The sequence below is a fragment of the Schistocerca gregaria genome, chromosome 8 (assembly GCF_023897955.1).
Source record: "Schistocerca gregaria isolate iqSchGreg1 chromosome 8, iqSchGreg1.2, whole genome shotgun sequence".
NCBI classification, from domain to species: domain Eukaryota; kingdom Metazoa; phylum Arthropoda; class Insecta; order Orthoptera; family Acrididae; genus Schistocerca; species Schistocerca gregaria.
Genome location: NC_064927.1, coordinates 467380881 through 467403089, shown reverse-complemented (window position 1 = coordinate 467403089; position 22209 = coordinate 467380881).

The following is a 22209-nucleotide window of genomic DNA, read 5'->3' as shown; positions in this document are numbered from 1 at the left end:
ACTACGAAATACAAGCAACACAGGAAATTCTGATAACGTGGAAGCCAAATAAGACATGAAGGATGAAACTAGGAGGACATAACAAACAAACCAGTACAGACAAATTGGGAATTTCAGGTCAAATGAATTAAACACATTGGAGTTAATTTTTAGGAAAATTCTGTGAATATTCGCTTGGAATACAGCTCTGTGTGTACGTGAATCTTTGAGAGGAACACGTGGCGAATACTGAGGAGAAGAGAGACAGGAAGATAGGACACATGTTAAGACATCAAATAGTAACATCCACGGTACGTGAGGAGCCCGTCCAGGGTAAAAGCTGTACTGTAAGACAAAGATTGCAGTTGAAATGTGAAAATTCGAGCTATTATTACACTTCAGTCTTCAGAATGTGACAATAACAATCAGGAATAAACACATTGGAGCTAATTTTTAGGAAAATTCTGTGAATATTCGCTTGGAATACCGACAGCTCGCATACAGTGTGTCTTAGAAGGAATAGTATGTGACAGGAACGATTATTCGAAGCAAAAATATCTAGTATACGTGGGCTCTCAAACGCATGCCTTAACAGCTATAAGCACTTCTTCATTCCAGTACTTTGATACAAATCACTTCTGTTGCAAGCTCTTTGCTTTCCAAGCTTTGGGAGCATGTAGTACGGTCCAAAACAAGAAAAATCCTGTAAAAATGAACTGTGAAGCGCATACCTTAGGACTTATGAACAGTTACTCATCTCGGCAACTCTTCTACTGACCAAGTGCTACGCACTTTAGAGGCCATGTTTACTAGACTGTCTTTTTCTTGTTTTGGTCTATACCCTTGAATACTGACTATTTCTCCTAGGACACCCTGTATATTGCTCAAGTGAAGTTCCATGGAGAATGTACAGACAGACAGCTACTCACCTGATTACATGATAATCATACTTTGACGGTATCCTTCTTGCTTGCCAATGATTTTTCACTTCTATCCATGTGTAATAAATTCTCACGTCAGTTTTTAATTGACCAAAAAATAGTTTATCAGGCAGTTGTTGAGAGAGAAGTTCTCTCTGGGGGGAATTATGCTCAGTCTAGCCATTCTGTGTTATTCTTTCAGAAATGACGCATTACTGATGTTATCCGTGATGCACAGCAACTGAAACAGTTCTGTTATGTAAATTGGAGGAGGAGTGGGAGGAAAGGACAACCAAAGGAATGATATTAGCTGCATCAGGACTTTATGTGGAATCAGTGTCGACGAGTGAAAATACACTCCTGGAAATGGTAAAAAAGAACACATTGACACCGGTGTGTCAGACCCACCATACTTGCTCCGGACACTGCGAGAGGGCTGTACAAGCAATGATCACACGCACGGCACAGCGGACACACCAGGAACCGCGGTGTTGGCCGTCCAATGGCGCTAGCTGCGCAGCATTTGTGCACCGCCGCCGTCAGTGTCAGCCAGGTTGCCGTGGCATACGGAGCTCCATCGCAATCTTTAATACGGGTAGCATGCCGCGACAGCGTGGACGTGAACCGTATGTGAAGCTGACGGACTTTGAGCGAGGGCGTATAGTGGGCATGCGGGAGGCCAGGTGGACGTACCGCCGAATTGCTCAACACGTGGGGCGTGAGGTCTCCACAGTACATCGATGTTGTCGCCAGTGGTCGGCGGAAGGTGCACGTGCCCGTCGACCTGGGACCGGACCGCAACGACGCACGGATGCACGCCAAAACCGTAAGATCCTACGCAGTGCCGTAGGGGACCGCACCGCCACTTCCCAGCAAATTAGAGACACTGTTGCTCCTGGGGTATCGGCGAGGACCATTCGCAACCGTCACCATGAAGCTGGGCTACGGTCCCGCACACCGTTAGGCCGTCTTTCGCTCACGCCCCAACATCGTGCAGCCCGCCTCCAGTGGTGTCGCGACAGGCGTGAATGGAGGGACGAATGGAGACGTGTTGTCTTCAGCGATGATAGTCGCTTCTGCCTTGGTGCCAATGCGTGTTTGGCGCCGTGCAGGTGAGCGCCACAATCAGGACTGCATACGACCGAGGCACACAGGGCCAACACCCGGCATCATGGTGTGGGGAGCGATCTCCTACACTGGCCGTACACCTCTGGTGATCGTCGAGAGGACACTGAATAGTGCACGGTACATCCAAACCGTCATCGAAACCATCGTTCTACCATTCCTAGACCGGCAAGGGAACTTGCTGTTCCAACAGGACAATGCACTTCCGCATGTATCCCGTGCCACCCAACGTGCTCTAGAAGGTGTAAGTCAACTACCCTGGCCAGCAAGATCTCCGGATCTGTCCCCCATTGCGCATGTTTGGGACTGGATGAAGCGTCGTCTCACGCGGTCTGCACGTCCAGCACGAACGCTGGTCCAACTGAGGCGCCAGGTGGAAATGGCATGGCAAGCCGTTCCACAGGACTACATCCAGCATCTCTACGATCGTCTCCATGGGATAATAGCAGCCTGCATTGCTGCGAAAGGTGGATATACACTGTACTAGTGCCGACATTGTGCATGCTCTGTTGCCTGTGTCTATGTGCCTGTGGTTCTGTCAGTGTGATCATGTGATGTATCTGACCCCAGGAATGTGTCAATAAAGTTTCCCCTTCCTGGGACAATGAATTCACGGTGTTCTTATTTCAATTTCCAGGAGTGTATGTACTGTACTGAGACTAGAACCCAGGATCTCCTGCTAACTAGGCAGTTGTGTTAAGCAGAGCGCTACCCGAACACGGCGTTTGTCGCTAATACGCGGACTATCCCAGCAAGCTCCCCGACTGACGCATTGACGCACATTCTCACCTAGCGCCACCTACCTGCAGTCCCCCTCCATGTCGTCTGTGCTCGCTACTTTGAGATTCCCGTCGTAGGTCGGAAGTAAATGTGAATCCGTACTGCGAGTAGTGGATTCATTGTCCATCGAGACGAATTGGTTATGAATGTCTGATGTCCGACAAAACAGACATCGCACATTCGTATAATCGATGCAGTTCTGTTACACACGTTGAATGGGCAATTTCTGCCTTTATAAATTCCCTACGCCTTTATTGTTCTCACGATCACGAAATGTCACGTGGATGAGATCGTCAATGTTCTTCGCAGTTTAGAGATGCCAAAATATTCATGGTATGTAGGTCCGAACGATAAGAGCTGTGAACCAACTCGTCATGTGTTGTGATTGTGATGTGTCGTCTTGACAGTTCTGAAACCATGGTTTTGACTGAATGCTCAGCTGTATTCATGCTTAATATCTTAGACTGCTGAGGTATCTGCCACATCTTAGTACATCCCCGAAACTCTTGCTTCTTGAAGTCAACAACAAAATCCGTACACGGTAGGCCATCGTAGTGAAGTTGGCCGCCAATGACCCTGCATTTCGCCAGGTGAACTACCAACTCGTTACGTGAAACACCAGTGTGTGTCCTGCCCCATTATACGTGTAAACACTTATGTTTGCAATCACACTGTTAGAATACTTACACTGCATCCGGTATATGGCGGTTAGTTTTGGAATATCTTTCGTGTTTTTACAGGGTTTGTAGGGAGCGCCGTGAATCGGTGACAGCAAGAGTGTCATCTAACTGATTTCCTGTATTTCTCAAGGGGTTCATCGATTGCGAGAAAAGCCGGTAATGAAGATGCTGTCCAAACCTTGACGCAGAAATACAGCCAGAGATAGAGCGCCCAGCAGAAGTAATCGAAGCCAGTACCTTATAACACACCTAATTGACATACTGGAAATGCATGTCACTGCCTAGTAACTCTATTACGTGCACATCAAGTGAAGAACTGTCTTCTATTCGAACTTGCATCGTAGTCCTAAAGGACTGGCAACACCATCGCCTCTTTAAGACAGTTACGAAAGACGCTTTTACAATATTAATTTTACATAGTTGTAACTATGTTACTTTCTGTTGTTTTATGATAGAGACTTTACTCGTGATAAGTGTTCATTCAACATGCCCCAAAAGTACTTTGTAGCTCACGTAATGTCGCACAAACTTTTGTGATTATCCTAACTGACTTAGAAAACTTAATTGTCACTGTATGTTGATTTTGTGTACGCCCAACAGAAATTAAGTATATAAACACATAAAAAAAGTTTTGCATCACCCCGATTCCCAGAAATCCTGAAGATAGATGTTGACTGTGGATATTGTATCAGAGACACATTCCCTTTGACTGTTCATAGATGTCACAAAACCTGCCCAAAGACGAAAACACCTATACGTGAGCAGTGCCTATTAACGGAGGGGGTCTGATAGCGGATCGGTTCAGTCATTCCACCAGGAAGGAGGTACATGGCTCGTGCTGTCTGTAGTTCAACCATGCCTAGACGGTGTATACCGCGGTTCGATCGCGTCCGCATTGTTACTTTATGCTAGGAAGGGCTCTAAACAAGAGAAGTGTGCAGACGTCTCGGAGTGGACCAAGGCGATGTTGTTCGGACGTGGAGGAGGTACAGAGAGACAGGAACTGTCGATGACATGCCTCGCTCAGGCCGCCCAAGGGCTACTACTGCAGTATATGACGGCTACCTACGCATTATGGCTCGAAGGGACCGTGACCGCAAAGCCACCATGTTGAATAATGCTTTTCGTGCAGCCACAGGACGACGTGTTACGAGTCAAACTGTGCCCACCAGGCTGTATGATGCGCAACTTCACTCCCGACATCCTTGGCGAGGTCCATCTTTGCAACCACGACACCATGCAGTGCGGTACATATGGGCCCAATGACATGCCGAATGGACCGCTCAGGATTGGCATCACGTTCTCTTCACCGATGAGTGTCGCATATGCCTTCAACCAGACAATCGTCGGAGACGTGTTTGGAGGCAACGCGGTCAGGCTGGACGCCTTAGACGCACCGTCCAGCGAGTGCAGCAAGGTGGAAGTTCCCTGCTGTTTTGGGGCGACATTATGTGGAGCCGACGTACGCCGCTGGTAATCATGGAATGCGCCGTAGCGGTTGTACCATACACGAATGCCATCCTCCGACCTATAGTGCTACCATATCGGCAGCATATAGGCGAGGCATTCGTCTTCATGGACGACAGTTCGCACCCCCATCGTGCACATCTTGTGAATGACGTCCTTCAGGATAACGACATCGCTCGACTAGAGTGGCAAGCATGTTCTCCAGACATGAACCCTATCGAACATGCCTGGGATAGATTGAAAAGGGCTGTTTACGGACGACGTAACCCACCAAACAATCTGAAGGGATCTACGCCGAATCGCCGTTGAGGGGTGGGACAATCTGGACCAACAGTGCCTTGATGGACTTGTGGATAGTGCGCCACGGTGAATACAGGCATGCATCAATGCAAGAGGACGTGCTACTGGGTATTAGAGATACCGGCGTGTACAGCAATGTGTACCACCACCTCTGAAAGTCTCGTTGTATGTTGGTACAACATGCAATGAGTGGTTTTCATGAGCAATAAAAAGGACGGAAAAGATGTTTGTATTGATCTTTATTCCAATTTTCTGTATAGGTTCAAGAAGTCTCAGAACCGAGGTGATGGAAAACTATTTGAGCCAGTAAGAATGTATTAATTCCATTTCTGAGGAAGGGAGGTACTGCCATGTCAGTTTAATAAGTCATGGTCGGAAAATGCTGATACAAATACGAATTACTTACAGAAGAATGGAAACACTCTCCTGAGGGAAGGTCAGTTTCGATTACATCAATTTGATTCGAAAGAACTGGACGAGGTGTCAACTTCCGTGCTGGCGAAAGGCGTGAATTTTGTAGAATGACTAAGAAAATTATCTTCCCAAGAGATCACCCGTAGCATCGGATAAGTCATTCGTTGGCTCCACTCTGACACCACTGAAGGGATGAGAAGGGATCCCAGGACAAAGCCAAAATGCCGAAGAACAACGTCACGGCGGCAGAATGCAGGACTTTAAGTGCCCTCCGTGTGGAAAATGACACACCTGTCCTAGCAGTTGACAGAGAAAACAGCCGGTGCTATTGTGACCAGATGACCTTTTCCGAAAGATAGCGCTGATACTACAGCATTCAAAATACTAGCAAGTGAAGGACTGTGACAAGGAAGACCGTCGCATCCCTCACCAGTTCAGGCCTGGACAAGTGTATGGCGGGAATGGTGTATCCCAGAATAACTGCACCACTACGGATTTATGGCCTCCTGAAAATACAAAAATTGGGAGTCCGATTATGTCTACAAATTCGCCTCTGTATGGGACAGTAAAACAGCTGGCACAGGCAATAAAAAGGACTCGTGTGATGTGGGAAGTTCTATGAACGGATAGACGGTTTCGACATAGAATGCGCTCTAGCACCAGGGAATCCACTTGGAGGAAAAATATTTGAAACTGCTTGCCTGAAACCAAACGCGTTCTACAGATATGTGGAGGACCATTTTTGGTTTCGCCTTATAGTGATAAGTACTACAAGAATTCCTTTACAGTATACGAGACAACGCCAGGTTTACAGGTCTACACTCAGATAAAGGAGACGTCTGGTGGCATACTAGGACATTCCACTTGCTGGAAGAAAAACGCACACAGACCTATACTTAAACACGAATAACTGCCATCATCCAGCTCAATACACACCTATGCTCACCGCACTGGTATTTAGGGCGCAGGCCGCACGTGACAAGGGAGGTCTGCCTACTGAGTTACAGCATCTGCATGAAACCTATCGGAAGAATGGCTACTCGGAGACAGAAATACGACTCACTCTTCAGCTGAACAAGAAAAAGAAAGAAATCTAGCCAGAAGAAAAAACCAAACGCCTCGTCTCCTTTCGTAAGCAGGACCGCTCACAGCCAAGGTCACCAGCATAATGGAAATGCACAACATTAAACCAATTTTCCACTCAATGGTTAGCGAAGGATCAACGAGGACTGTTGACACCTGGCACCAACAGCGTCAGTTGCGAGTGTGGACTGCCAGAGGAAGCGGTGCATCTCACAGCACTGATCAGCATCTCGGCCAAACCGATACTCCGGGAGAGGCAGAGCACGGCGTCAACGAAGGCCACATCTTCGGTTTTGAGCAGACAAAGGTGCTGTGCGGCGCCGTAGGTGTCTCGGATTCAGTCATCAAAGAGACAGTGGAACTAAGAACGCATTGCGATCTCGTCATCCAGTGAAGCCGTTTCCGACTATGCGATGTGGCGTTGTTGTTGCTGTTGTTGTTGTGGTCTTCAGTACAGTTCTCCATGCTACACTATCCTGAGCAAGCTTCTTCATCTCCCAGTACCTACTGCAACCTACATCTTTTGAATATGCTTACCGTATTCATCTCTTGGTCTCCCTCTACGATTTTTATCCTCCACGCTGCCCTCCAGTACTAAACTGGTGATCCCTTGATGCCCACCGATCCGTTCTTCTAGTCAAGTTGTGCCACAAATTTCTCTTCTCCAGAATTCTGTTCAATACCTCCTCATTAGTAATGTGATCTACCACCCTCATCTTGAGCATTCTTCTGTAGCACCACATTTCGAAAGCTTCTATTCTCTTCTTATCCAAACTATTTACCGTCCATGTTTCAATTCCATACATGGCTATACTCCACGCAAATACTTTCAGAAAAGACTTCCTGACAGTTAAATCTAAACTCAAAGATAACAAATTTCTGTTCTTCAGAAACGCTTTCCTTGCCATTGCCAGTCTACATCTTATAGCCTCTTTACTTCGACCATCATCAGTCATTTGGCTCCCCAAATAGCAAAACTCCTTTACTACTTTAAGTGTCTCATTTCCTAATCTAGTTCCCTCAGCATCACACGATTTGATTCGACTACATTCCATAATCCTCGTTTTGCTTTTGTAGATGTTCATCTTATATCCTCCTTTCAAGACACTGTCGATTCCGTTCAACTGCTCTTCCAAGTCCTTTGCTGTCTCTGACAGAATTACAATGACGTCAGCAAATCTTAAAGTTTTTATTTCTTCTCGATGGATTTTAATACCCACTCCGAATTTTTCTTTTGTTTCCTTTACTGTTTGCTCAATATACAGATTGAATAACATCGGGGATCGGCAATTTTCAGCATTGTCAAAAGCTTTCTCTAAGTCTACAAATGGTTCAAATGGCTCTGAGCACTATGGGACTTAACATCTGAGGTCATCAGTCCCCTAGAACTTAGAACTACTTAAACCTAACTAACCTAAGGACATCAAACACATCCATGCCCGAGGCAGGATTCGAACCTGCGACCGTAGCGGTCGCGCGGTTCCGTACTGAAGACCCTAGACCCGCTCGCCCACAACAGCCGGCTAAGTCTACAAATGCTAGAGACGTAGGTTTGCCTTCCCTTAATCTCTTTTGTAAGATATGTCGTATGGTCAGTTTAGCCTCACGTGTTCCAAACTGATCTCCCCCGAGGTCTACCAGTTTTTCCATTCGTCTCTAAGGAATTCGAGTTACTATTTTGCAGCTGTGATTTATTAAACTAATAGTTCGGTAATTTTCACACTTGTCAACACCTGCTTTCATTGGGAATGGAATTATTATATTCTTCTTCAACCCTGAGGCTATTTCACCTGTCTCATACATCTTGCTCACCAGATGGTAAGAGTTTTGTCAGGGCTGGCTCTCCCAAGGCTGTCAGTAGTTCTAATGGAATGTTGTCTACTGCCGGGGCCTTGTTTCGACTTAGGTCTTTCAGTGCTCTGTCAATCTCTTCACGCAGTGTCATATATCCCATTTCATCTTCATCTACATCCTCTTCCATGTCCATGATACTATTCTCAAGGACAACGCCCTTGTGTAGACCCTCTATATACTCCTTCCACCGTTCTGCTTTCCCTTCTTTGCTTAGAACTGGTTTTCCTTCTGAGCTCTTGAAATTCATATAAGTGGTTCTCTTTTCTCCAAAGGTCTCTCTAATTTTCCTACGGGCATTAACTATCTTACTAGTGAGATATGGCTCTAGATCCATACATTTATCCTGTAGCTATGTCTGCTTAGCCATTTTGCACTTCCTGTCGATCTCAGTTTTGAGACGTCTGTCTGCCTTGTTGCCTGCTTCATTTACTGCATTTTTATATTTTCTCCTTTCATCATTTAAATTCAATATATCTTTTGTTACCCAAGGATTTCTACCAGCCCTCGACTTTTTACCTACTTGATCCTGTGCTGCCTTCACTACTTCATCTCTCAGAGCTACCCATTCTTCTTCTACTGTATTTCTTTCTCCCATTCCTGTCAATCATTCCCTAATGCTCTACCTGAAACTCTCTAAAACCTCTGGTTTAGTAAGGTTATCCAGGTCCCATCTCTTTAGTTTCCCAACTTTTTGCAGGTTTTTCAGTTTTAAACTACAGTTCATAACCAAGAGACTGTGATCAGTGTCCACATCTGCCCCTGGAAAAATCTTACAATTTAAAACCTCATTCCTAAATCTCTGTCTTACAATTATGTAATCTATCTGAAACCTTCCAGTATTTGCAGGCTCCTTCCATGTATACACCTACGATTAAATTTTCGTCTCCCTTCACTATTTCTTTTATCTCATCATTCATTTCATCAATCTCTTCGTCATCTACAGAGCTAGTTGGTATATAACCTCGTACTACTTTGGTAGGCGTGGGCTTCGTGTAGAACACCAGTTTTCTTTCTCCTGATAATGACGTTCTCCTGAGTAGTCCCTGCCCAGAGATCCGAATGGGGCAGTATTTTACTTCTTGAATGTTTTACCCAAGAGGACGCCATCATCATTTAACCATACGGTAAAGCTGCATGCCCTCGGGAATCATTACGGCTGTAGTTTCCCCTTGCTTTCAGCCGTTCGCAGTACCACAACAGCAAGACCGTTTCGGTTAGTGTTACAAGGCCAGATTAGTCAATCATCCAGACTGTTGCCCCTGCAACCACTGAAAAGGCTGCTGCCCCTCTTCAGCAACCACACGTTTGTCTGGCCTCTCAACAGATACCCCTCCGTCGCGGTTGCACTTACGGTACGGTCCATGGTTGGTTTGGGGGCGGGGGTTGGCGTTACCAACAATGTATCAGGAATTCTCTGACTTCGGCAGAATGGCCGTATGGAGTAGACGCCCAGATCTTCGTTCAACCCGGCTGGTGGGTTACGGGGGGGGGGGGGGGGGGGGAGTGGGCCACCCACCGACCGCGGCTATAAAGTAACGAACCGGAAATGGAACTCATACTTTTGCGTCCGAGCAATGCGACTTCTGCGTTATGGTGAGGTCGCCTGTTGTCCATTGACATATTAGGCGTGGAAGAGTACGGGGTGAAAGGAAGACAGGAGATTATACAATTCAATACCCCCTCCCCCCCAGCTCGCGTCCTGCCGCCCTACACATACATACAGATTTGAATTCAGAATCAGTTTGAAGTAATAGAGAAGATGGAATGAATATTGGGTGGCAAGTGCACCGAGAGACTTTTCGTAAAATCTGAAATTTATTTGTCCGTCTCCCTCTACATACATCCGGAGTACGCTGTGTTTCCTAACGGGTCGTGAAACAAGCTTGTTTCCTAACGGGTCGTGAAACAAGCTTTCAGTTCACATTTACAGATTCCCAAGAAACTTCGGAGTGAGACCAATCAGTGCATGAAAGAGTTTAGTGTTCGTTTTGACATTTTGTATGGTAACGTTTTTAGTGAACGTTTGTCTGTGTGTCAATTTTGGTTGCATTGTTGCAAGCAGTGGCAATGTTCAATAACTCATTCCAACCTCAATTTCAGGAGATCCTAGATGCCTCGAATTATTTTAGACTTGTTGTAGTATATGTTTTTCTAGTATTTTTCCTAAGCAATATGCTCGCGAGTCACCGTGAAAGGTAACATGTAATAAAACACATGCACATTGCATGTAAAATATCAGTGGTACACAGTAATATTTACCAAAAACCCCACTTTAATGGGTTTTTGAAAATTCGATGAATACTTCTCTAATTGTAAAATTCAAAGTTATCAATGAACACTGATATTAGGTATTTCTACTTATTCATTGCTCTGACACAGCTGTGCCTGAGCTGTGTCAGAAACCTGTGTACCGTACTGCTCCTGGTATGCAACAATGAATATGTTGTCTTGATAAAGCACGAGTGTGCGGCCACCCGCAGGCGAAAATTGAAGGGTCTCTTATTAATATAGCGAATCAAATAACAGTCGGTTTGCAGGTATTGAAAGTTCACACAATAGCTCTGATAGAATTTGAATGTAGCGACCGACTGTTTCCGTAATCCCGCTTTCAAACTGGAAGCTCGCGTCGTTGCTATGTTAGAAGTTAATTGTGTCAATCGATTTTTCTGTATCGCAGTATGCATATAATCGTTGTTTTCCTGGTCGTATTTGCATCCACCAAGCAGACTGTGCAGAAAGAAATCTGATTCAACACTTCTCTGCTCTTTGGCTGCGCTTCACTCCAGCAATTGACCTTATTTGTTCATTAGTATATTGTTGGTCCTGTTGATTAATTAGTTTGTTTGCGTGTTGCTTGGTGGTGTATGTTGGTATCTGTTGTTGCTTTTCTGTCTTCTATCCACTTCTGCTCTTTGGCTGTGGTTCACTCCGCCTATTGACCTTATTCATTCATTAGAATATTGTTGGTCCTCTTAAGAGTAAATGTCGCGTGACTTGGGTCTCCCGTCGGGTAGACCATTCGCCGGGTGCAAGTCTTTCGATTTGACGCCACTTCGGCGACTTGCACATCGATGGGGATGGAATGATGATGATTAGGACAACACAACACCCAGTCCCTGCGCGGAGAAAATCTCCGACCCAGCCGGGAATCGAACCAGGGCTCTTAGGACTGACATTGTGTAGCGCTGACAACTCAGCTACTAGGGGCGGACGTTGGTCCTATTGATTGATGTTAACATGTTTGTGAGTTGCTTGATAACAAGAGCAGTTGTTTATGCTGGTGACTGTTGTTGCTTTCGTGTCTTCTTTACAGACAGTATAATTTGTTAAATGGCGGAGTTGACACAAACATTGTGAATTTCTTTCGCAATTTCCTCACAATCAACAGCCTATTCTTCTATTCCTCGCAATCAACAGCCTATTCTTCTAATAAAGAATAGTTTATACTGGGTAGTATAATTCTGAGTGTTTCTCCACCTCGTGATGACTGGGTGTTGTGTGATGTCCTTAGGTTAGTTAGGTTTAAGTAGTTCTAAGATCTAGAGGACTGATGACCATAGCTGTTAAGTCCCATAGTGCTCAGAGCCATTTGAGGCCAATTCTGAGTGTCACATCTTATCCTTTTAGGTACAATATCTTTGCAGCGGGTTATATCATTAACCAAGCGACCCCAACTCAATTATCTGTCTGCAGTATTCTATGTATCTGGGTAGCAACCGGGTAACTTCGACATCTTGCCGCATTTTGGATGAGAACAAGGCAACCATCTTCGGGTGAAATTTACCCTAGAAACTGCTTACGTGTGGTTATGTAGACAAAAAAAAGCTCCACAGGACATTATGCACATTTGGCTTCAGACTTTGACATAAATGATGAGAAAAATGAGAGGATGAGACGTATGGCGTTGCTGTGTGCCTTGTCTGTAAATGTCAATCAGTCACTGAAGTGTCGTATGATGTTAATCCTCGACCATTTATGAAGTTAATTGTGAATGTTTTGGCCTAGTGAACTGAAGAGATTGTGGGTCGAAGAAGTTGTTTTCTAATAGAAACTGATTTTATCTGGTTGATGTACTCAGGCAAATGGATAGCTACCCTGTTACCTAAAGTGGTGCTGAGAGTACAGTGTGGTTCGTCAAGTATAGCTAGGAGTACCTCGCTAAGAAAAGCGTGCAGTTTTTCAGGTGTTCGTAGGAGGCGTTAACGACACTTTCGAGCCATACAAGATGGCACGAAGTATCACGACGTGCGTAATAGCTTTGCGCAATTTGATACCGTGTCACCCTTGAAGAGCTCGTGCACAATTGACAAAACAGGTCACAACCAACAAAACAGGTCATCTTATCGACCGCATGGGTTATGGACGACCTCCAAGCCAATCTCTTGTTTATGGTAAAACAATGAGTATGTTGTTGAGTCACACCAAGTCTCTGACACCAGTTGTGAGTTGGGTTGATAAATTTGAGCTTAGCGGTGAACGGATCCAGATGCCTCTGGGGGTGCTAACAATGACGTTTATGTTGTAATAGCGCTTCAATATTGCAGTGTCATCATATTCTTGTCGGGTTTCTAGCCGGATCAAACTATCTTCTGAGATCAATATGTCAGCAGTCCCCTAGGCCGCCATCGTCAGATGAGAAAAGCTACGCGGCTCTCGCCGATAACCGATTCCACTCGCAAATGACTGCACCATTTATATGCATCGGGAGTACAACAGCGCATGCGCTAGATACATTGCATACGCGCTCAGTTATTCCTGTCGCCCCCTGGCGCAGAGCTGCAGCGCCTCCAGTGGCGAATACTGTTGAGAACGGTATATCGTTACAAATGATTATTCATACCCGGCCGAGTCAGATGCCGTTCTTCATGTCTGATAAAGTCACATCAGTGCAGTGTCGTCGGTGGACTGAGCGATTTCTCACTTGACTGTTGGGATGTGCCGTTAATGCTGATACAAAACAGCACGCATCCCAAAGCCGAAGCTGCAGCACAGAGGTTTTTCGCCCATGGTTGAACGCCGCTATGACACGGCTAAGTCTGTAAACTGTTCACCTGCCACCGCCCGGTGAACCATGGGCCATAAACGATAAGGGTGAAAGATGACAGCGGAGATCTGTACGGGCGAATAGGCATGCGAATAGAGAGCAACTGACCGTCCAGATGAAGCAAGGGGCTACTCCTGCTCAACGACCCTTCATCGAACATTGCTGTGTATGGACTTCTGCAGCAGGCGCCAGGTTCATGCACCGATGCTGACTGCTGTTCATCGACAACAAACGGTACCGCTATTGGACGTCCACTGACGACAGCTGGCGTTTCAGATACGCTACTGGCCATTAAAACCGCTACACCAAGAAGAAATGCAGATGGTAAACGGGTATTCATTGGACAAATATATTATACGAGAACTGACATGTGATTACATTTTCACAGAATTTGGGTGCATAGATCTTTAGAAATCAGTACCCAGAACAGATAACTCTGGAAGTAATAACGGCCTTGATACGCCTGGGCATTGAGTCAAACAGAGCTTGGATGGCGTGTACAGGTACAGCTGTCCATGCAGCTTCTACACGATACCACAGTTCATCAAGAGTAGTGACTGGCGTATTGTGACGAGCCAGTTGCTCGGCCACCATTGACCAGACGTTTTCAATTGCTGAGAGATCTGGAGAATGTGCTGGTCAGTGCAGCAGTCGAACATTATTGTATCTAGAAAGGCCCGTACAGGATCTGCAACACGCGGTCGTGCATTATCCTGCTGAAATGTTGGGTTTCCGCAGGGATCGTATGAAGAGGAGAGCCGCGGGTTGAAACGCATCTGAAATGCAACGTCCACTGCTGAAAGTGCCGTCAATGCGAACAAGAGGTGACCCAGACGTGTAACCAATGGCACCCCATACCATCACGCCGGGTGATCCGCCAGTATGGCGATGACGAATACACACTTCCAATGTGCGTCCACCGCGATGTCGCCAAACACGGTTCCGCCCATCATGATGCTGTAAACAGAACTTGGATTCATCCGAAATTGACGTTTTGCCACTCGTGCACCCAGGTTCGTTGTTGAGTACGCCATCGCAGGCGCTCCTGTCTGTGATGCAGCGCCAAGGGTAACTGCAGCCATGGTCTCCGAGCTGATAGTCCATGATGCTACAAACGTCGTCGAACTGTTCGTAAAGATGGTTGTTGTCTTGCAAACGTTCCCATCTGTTGACTCAGGGATCGAGACGTGGCTGCACGATCTGTTACAGCCATGCAGATAAGATGCCTGTCACCTCGACTGCTAGTGATACGAGGCCGTTGGGATCCAGCACGGCGTTCCGTATAACCCTCCTGAAGCCACCGATTCCATATTCTGCTAACAGTCATTGGATCTCGACCAACGCGAGCAGCAATGTCGTGATACGATAAACCGCAATCGCGATAGGCTACAATGCGACCTTTATCAAAGCCGGAAACGTGATGGTACGCATTTCTCCTCCTTACACGAGGCATCACAACAACGTTTCACCAGGCAACGCCGGTCAACCGCTGTTTGTGTATCAGAAGTTGGTTGGAAACTTTCCTCATGTCAGCACGTTGTAGGTGTCACCACCTGTGCCAACCTTGTGCGAATGCTCTGAAAAGCTAATCATTTGCATATCACAGCAACGTTTTCCTGTCAGTTAAATTTCGTGTCTGTAGCACGTCATCTTCGCGGTGTAGCAATGTTAATGGCCAGTAGTGTAAATAACGTATTATGCAGAACAGCTGGCAGTTGGTTCTTTGGAAGATCCAGGCCGAAGGAGGGAGCGTCGTGGTCTGAGAAGTGTTTTCCTGGCATTCCCAAGGTGATCCTATCATTCTGAAAGGCGCAATCGATCAACGCACTTACGCATCCATCATTGAGGGCCATGTGCATTCCTATATGCAGTTTGCTTTCCCTCTATACTATAGCATCTACCGCCAGGAAAATTCAACGTGTCGCACGGTTTGTAGTGCATGAGTGTGGTTCGAAGTACAAGAGGATGACGTTACAGTCCTCCCGTGCCCACCAAACACCCCGCGTTTAAACCTAAGCTAGAATCTGTGGGACGTCCTCGATAGGGCTGTTCGCACCATGGATGCTCAACCGAGAAACCCTGCACAGCTGGGCATGGCACTGCAGACCGCATGGCCCATATCCTTGTTGGCACTTTCCAGAACCTCAGTAACTCACTTTCTACACGTCTCGCGGCGGTTCTAGCTGCAAAAAAGGGTTATTCAGGCTTCTGAGAGGAAGCCACATAAACGTGACTCAACAGTGTGTAAATTAAAGCAAAAATAAAATGCTGCCTCCAGGTTTTTGTGTGTCCTCAAGACGAAACTAAGACGGAAATTGCTTAACTTAGTTCCCCCCGCGCAGAAGTAATTTTCGGTGAGGTTAATTTTGAGGTAAAGTGCACCAAGATGGCGGTGACTGCTAGAGAATTCCCTTGCTTTGATGAAGCACGCCGAGCACAAGGATAAATTCCTGCGAGGAGATTGGCTGTTAAAACCAGCCAGGTAATGGCAGCTTGACACATCTGGAGGGTTGCCTCAGAACTGGATGCTAAGACAGACATAGCCTTATGTAGGAACTTCAGCTTAGAATATCAATAGAAAACAGTTCCTATGGTGGTAGTCTTCTATTTCTTTGCTGGAACCGAGTTTTAACAGGACCCGGCTTGATCGCGCCGCCTCACTTTTGTCGGTTCCCTGTGGAACACCCGCTAATTCACGCAGGGCTAACAGGTAATTAGGACTGTGGAAAGGGCCACGGGAGTTGCGGTCGGATTCATTTCACAATTGTAATTTATTATCATTTAGTTCACAAATACACTTTTGAAAGAATTAAATTCGCTTCACGGCTGAAGGCCTCCAAACAGAGGCTATAGAATAAGCTCAATTTTGAAAAGACATGACACAGAGTTAAATTTAAGAATAAGATAAATCGTATACATATATGAGATCAGCATGCGGAGCGGCTGAAGGCCGCCAGATTAAATCTTCAAAATTCCAAGTATACTATGATGATTATTGAAGGCAGAAGGTCACAATGTTTTAAGATGCTAACAGGGCTGATGACCCACAAGGTGCACAGATAGAGATAAGTAAACGCAATAAGATGGCCGAAGGCCGCAAAGTTAAATTCTGCAAATTAAGGAAATATATATTGCAACAATCGGTAAAACAATACATTAAGTTTAACAATTTCCATTTGCAACACCAACGGCGGAAGGCCCACAATAACTTGTAAAATGTTTCAGAGAAAATTACAAAAAACTTTGAAGAGCAGAAGGCGATAATGTTTGGACTTGAAGGAAACTCTGAGAATATGTTTCCAGGGTTGAATGCCCGCAACTAACCTTGCCAAATTAGAATTATAAAATACAGTTAAATTACAACAACATTAACACTGCCAAAAGGATAATTAAGAGAACGGCACTCAAGAGTCTGCAGTGCATCGGTCTGCCCTCGTTCACTTAGGCGAGACACATGGTGAGTCCAACTACACTTAATTCGTGCGAACCCAACCAAGGGACAGTCACGGACTGACCGACCAACCACTTGCTTGCCCGACGGAGTACACGAAAATTCAAGTTCAAGGCCTCCCCCCCCCCCCTAAAAAAAATAACGTGTATCACTATCCCCAAACCGTATGTGAACTGAGAGGCCAAAACTACACACATTGTTGGGCAGCAACAACAGGTAGCAAAAGGCACTGCCTAAAAACTGTGTTAGCGGCCATGGCAGGTAGCCATAACACTAACGGCCACAAGGCAGAAAATTATGCTGGTGCACTTGACTATGGATAAATTAATTTGATCAGTTCCGCCTGACGGCGGCTGTCTCGAACACCTCACTCGTTGCTCACAGGAAAACCTCCACAACAGCAACGCCGGAACCAACAACGTAATGCTCGAAACCGCTCAACCCTCACGTCCTGGGTCGGCGAGCAACGATGCCCGTACCGATCGGACAGCTCCAGACGGACTCCGACTCTGCGCAGAGACCGACAGAGGCCCAGTCGGCTGCGCCACACGGAGATGTCCTCGGACCAACCGACCGACCGACAATCCACCAAAAGTCAGACCCGGCTTAAGTGATGCGCAGCGTCAACGGGCGGGCGGGCGATGTCCACGCAGGGCTCACTGCTGCTGCGAGCCGGCGACTGGCTGGCCCGGGCTGCGCCCCAGAGGCGTTTTAACTCCCTGGCGGGGCCCAACTCACTACCCGAACTGCCGCCGTGAACTCTCCTCCTCGCACGTTCCGACTGACTCCCCGACAGATGACAACCGGCAAATAACAGTAGTCGAGCAAAGATCCTATCAGAGGAGACATATCGGTACGCGATTCTAGCGCCGATGACGGTCAGGCAAAGCAGCAACTCAGTAACTCCAGTAATTTAAATCAACGTGGTGAGATGTAAATACGTTAAAACGTGGTGTAAAATACCAAATGGTGGGAGGCGAGCCGTGCACGGCTCACCCTGGAGCAGTCAACACGCAGCGTATGCGTGGTCATTGTCTGTCACAGAGGGTCTTGTGGACAACCGCCAACCGTCGGCCCAATCCAGCGAAACGCTACGCCCTGCAGTTCAGGTAACACACCATCATGCACCACTGTTGCTCTTCATTGCTGACACCCATTCTCTCTCGCTCGTCTTACCCTTATAAGAGTTTCGATTAAATTTTGTAGCTTTTATTTTAATTGATGCTTGATATCTTGTGATTTTGCTACAGAAGTGAAAGGTTTATACACTTAAAACGCTAGTAAATCACAGAGTGATTGGTGTATTACCATTTGGTCAGTCTTTGATGAAAATACGAGGGTGGGAACTTTATTAGTGGCAACTATTTATTTACCTCTTGGCCACAAACAATCCAGAGCTGATAGAGAGCAGCATGACTGATACAGGGATTAGTGATCACAAGGTCATTGTAGCTAGGCTCAATACCATTTCTTCCAAATCCATCAGAAACAAACGCAAAATAATTTTATTTAAAAAAAGCGGATAAAGTGTCACTAGAAGCCTTCCTAAAAGACAATTTCCATTCCTTCCGAACTGACTATGCGAATGTAGACGAGATGTGGCTCAAATTCAAAGATATAGTAGCAACAGCAAATGAGATATTCATACCTCATAAATTGGTAAGAGATGGAACGGATCCTCCGTGGTACACAAAAAAGGTCCGAACGCTGTTGCAGAGGCAACGGAAAAAGCATGCGAAGTTCAGAAGAACGCGAAATCCCGAAGATGGGCTAAAATTTACAGACGCGCGAAATTTGGCACGTACTTCGATGCGAGATGCCTCATACGAAACATTGTCTCGAAATTTGGTAGAAAATCCGAAGAAATTCTGGTCGTATGTAAAGTACACAAGCGGCAAGACGCAGTCAATACCTTCGCTGCGCAGTGCCGATGGTACTGTTATCGACGAGTGTGCCGCTAAAGCGGAGTTATTGAACGCAGTTTTCCGAAATTCCTTCACCAGGGAAGACGAATGGAATATTCCAGAATTTGAAACACGAACATCTGCTAGCATGAGTTTCTTAGAAGTAGATGCTTTAGGGGTTGCGAAGCAACTCAAATCGCTTGATACGGGCAAGTCTTCAGGTCCAGATTGTATACCGATTAGGTTCCTTTCAGATTACGCTGATACTATAGCTCCCTACTTAGCACTCATATACAACCGCTCGCTCACCGATAGATCTGTACCTACAGATTGGAAAATTGCGCAGGTCGCAAGAAGTGTTCAAGAAGGGTAGTAGGAGTAATCCATTTAACTACAGACCTATATCATTGACATCGGTTTGCAGTAGGGTTTTGGAGCATATACTGTATTCAAACATTATGAATCACCTCGAAGGGAACGATCTATTGACACGTAATCAGCATGGCTTCAGGAAACATCGCTCTTGTGCAACGCAGCTAGGTCTTTATTCGCACGAAGTAATGGCCGCTATCGACAGGGGATCTCAAGTTGATTCCGTATTTCTAGATTTCCGGAAAGCTTTTGACACCGTTCCTCACAAGCGACTTCTAATCAAGCTGCGGAGCTATGGGGTATCGTCTCAGTTGTGCGACTGGATTCGCGATTTCCTGTCAGGAAGGTCGCAGTTCGTAGTAATAGACGGCAAATCATCGAGTAAAACTGAAGTGATATCAGGTGTTCCCCAGGGAAGCGTCCTGGGACCTCTACTGTTCCTGATCTATATAAATGACCTGGGTGACAATCTGAGCAGTTCTCTTAGACTGTTCGCAGATGATGCTGTAATTTACCGTCTAGTAAGGTCATCCGAAGACCAGTATCAGGTGCAAAGCGATTTAGAAAAGATTGCTGTATGGTGTGTCAGGTGGCAGTTGACGCTAAATAACGAAAAGTGTGAGATGATCCACATGAGTTCCAAAAGAAATCCGTTGGAATTCGATTACTCGATAAATAGTACAATTCTCAAGGTTGTCAATTCAACTAAGTACCTGGGTGTTAAAATTACGAACAAATTCAGTTGGAAGGACCACATAGATAATATTGTCGGGAAGGCGAGCCAAAAGTTGCGTTTCATTGGCAGGACACTTAGAAGATGCAACAAGTCCATTAAAGAGACAGCTTACACTACACTCGTTCGTCCTCTGTTAGAATATTGCTGCGCGGTGTGGGATCCTTACCAGGTGGGATTGACGGAGGACATCGAAAGGGTGCAAAAAAGGGCAGCTCGTTTTGTATTATCGCGTTATAGGGGAGAGAGTGTGGCAGATATGATACACGAGTTGGGATGGAAGTCATTACAGCATAGACGTTTTTCGTCGCGGCGAGACCTTTTTACGAAATTTCAGTCACCAACTTTCTCTTCCGAATGCGAAAATATTTTGTTGAGCCCAACCTACATAGGTAGGAATGATCATCAAAATAAAATAAGAGAAATCAGAGCTCGAACAGAAAGGTTTAAGTGTTCGTTTTTCCCGCTCGCTGTTCGGGAGTGGAATAGTAGAGAGATAGTATGATTGTGGTTCGATGAACCCTCTGCCAAGCACTTAAATGTGAATTGCAGAGTAGTCATGTAGATGTAGATGTACAGATCGTGCAAAATAGAGACGTGTTTCAATGTTTTACTTACCTTCAAAGTAGTCACCAGCATTGTGTATGCCAGCAATGTGGACGTCGTAGCATACTCTCAGCAGTATCAGGTGTGTTAACAGTTCGAGCGGCGCGGTCTATTGGCCGACGAATTTGTAGCAGTTCTGAAGCGAATGCCGTGAAGTGTTTCCTTCAGTTTAGAAAAAAAAATGGTTCAAACGGCTCTAAGCACTATGGGACTTAACATCTGAGGTCATCAGTCCCCTAGAACGTAGAAATACTTGTGCCTAACTAACCTAAGGACATCACGCACATCCATGCCCGAGGCAGCATTCGAACCTCCTGCCGTAGCAGCAGCGCGGTTCCGCACTGAAGCGCCTAGAACCACTCAGCCTCAGCGACCGGCGTTTCAGTTTAGAAATCGAGTTGAACTCACGAGGACTTAAGTTAGGGGACTGTAGAAGATGGTATACCACTTGGCAGCCCCATCAAACAAATCAGTAACAGGTTGCACTAAACGCGCTTCTTAAGTAATAGAACCCAGTATGTTAGCCTCGATGGTGAGTGTTCATCGGAGGTGAGGGTATCATCTGGAGTGCCCCAGGGAAGTGTGGTAGGTCCGCTGTTGTTTTCTATCTACATAAATGGTCTTTTGGATAGGGTGAATAGCAATGTGCGGCTGTTTGCTGATGATGCTATGGTGTACGGGAAGGTGTCGTCGTTGAGTGACTGTAGGAGGATACAAGATGACTTGGACATTATTTGTGATTGGTGTAAAGAGTGGTAGCTAACTGTAAATATAGATAAATGTAAATTAATGCAGATGAATAGGAAAAAGAATCCTGTAATGTCTGAATACTCCATTGGTAGTGTAGCGCTTGACACAGTTACGTCGATTAAATATTTGGGCGTAACCTTGCAGAGCGATATGAAGCGGGACAAGCATGTAATGGCAGTTGTGGGGAAGGCGGATAGTCGTCTTCGGTTCATTGGTAGAATCTTGGGAAGATGTGGTTCATCTGTAAAGGAGACCGCTTATAAAACACTAATACGACCTATTCTTGAGTACTTATCGCGCGTTTGGGATCCCTATCAAGTCGGATTGAGGGTGGACATAGAAGCAATTCAGAGGGGGGCTGCTAGATTTGTTACTGGTAGGTTTGATCATCACGTGAGTGTTGCGGAAATGCTTTAGGAACTCGGGTGGGAGTCTCTAGAGGAAAGGAGGCGTTCTTATCGTGAAACGCTACTGAGGAAATTTAGAGAACCAGCATTTGAAGCTGACTGCAGTACAATTTTACTGCCGCCAACTTACATTTCGCGGAAAGACCACAAAGATAAGATAAGAGAGATTAGGGCTCGTACAGAGGCATATAGGCAGTTATTTTTCCCTCGTTCTGTTTGGGGGTGGAACAGGGAGAGCAGATGCTAGTTGCGGTACGAGGTACCATCCGCCACGCACCGTATGTTGGATTGCGGAGTATGTATGTAGATGTAGACGTAGATGTAGATGTTTGAGCATTGT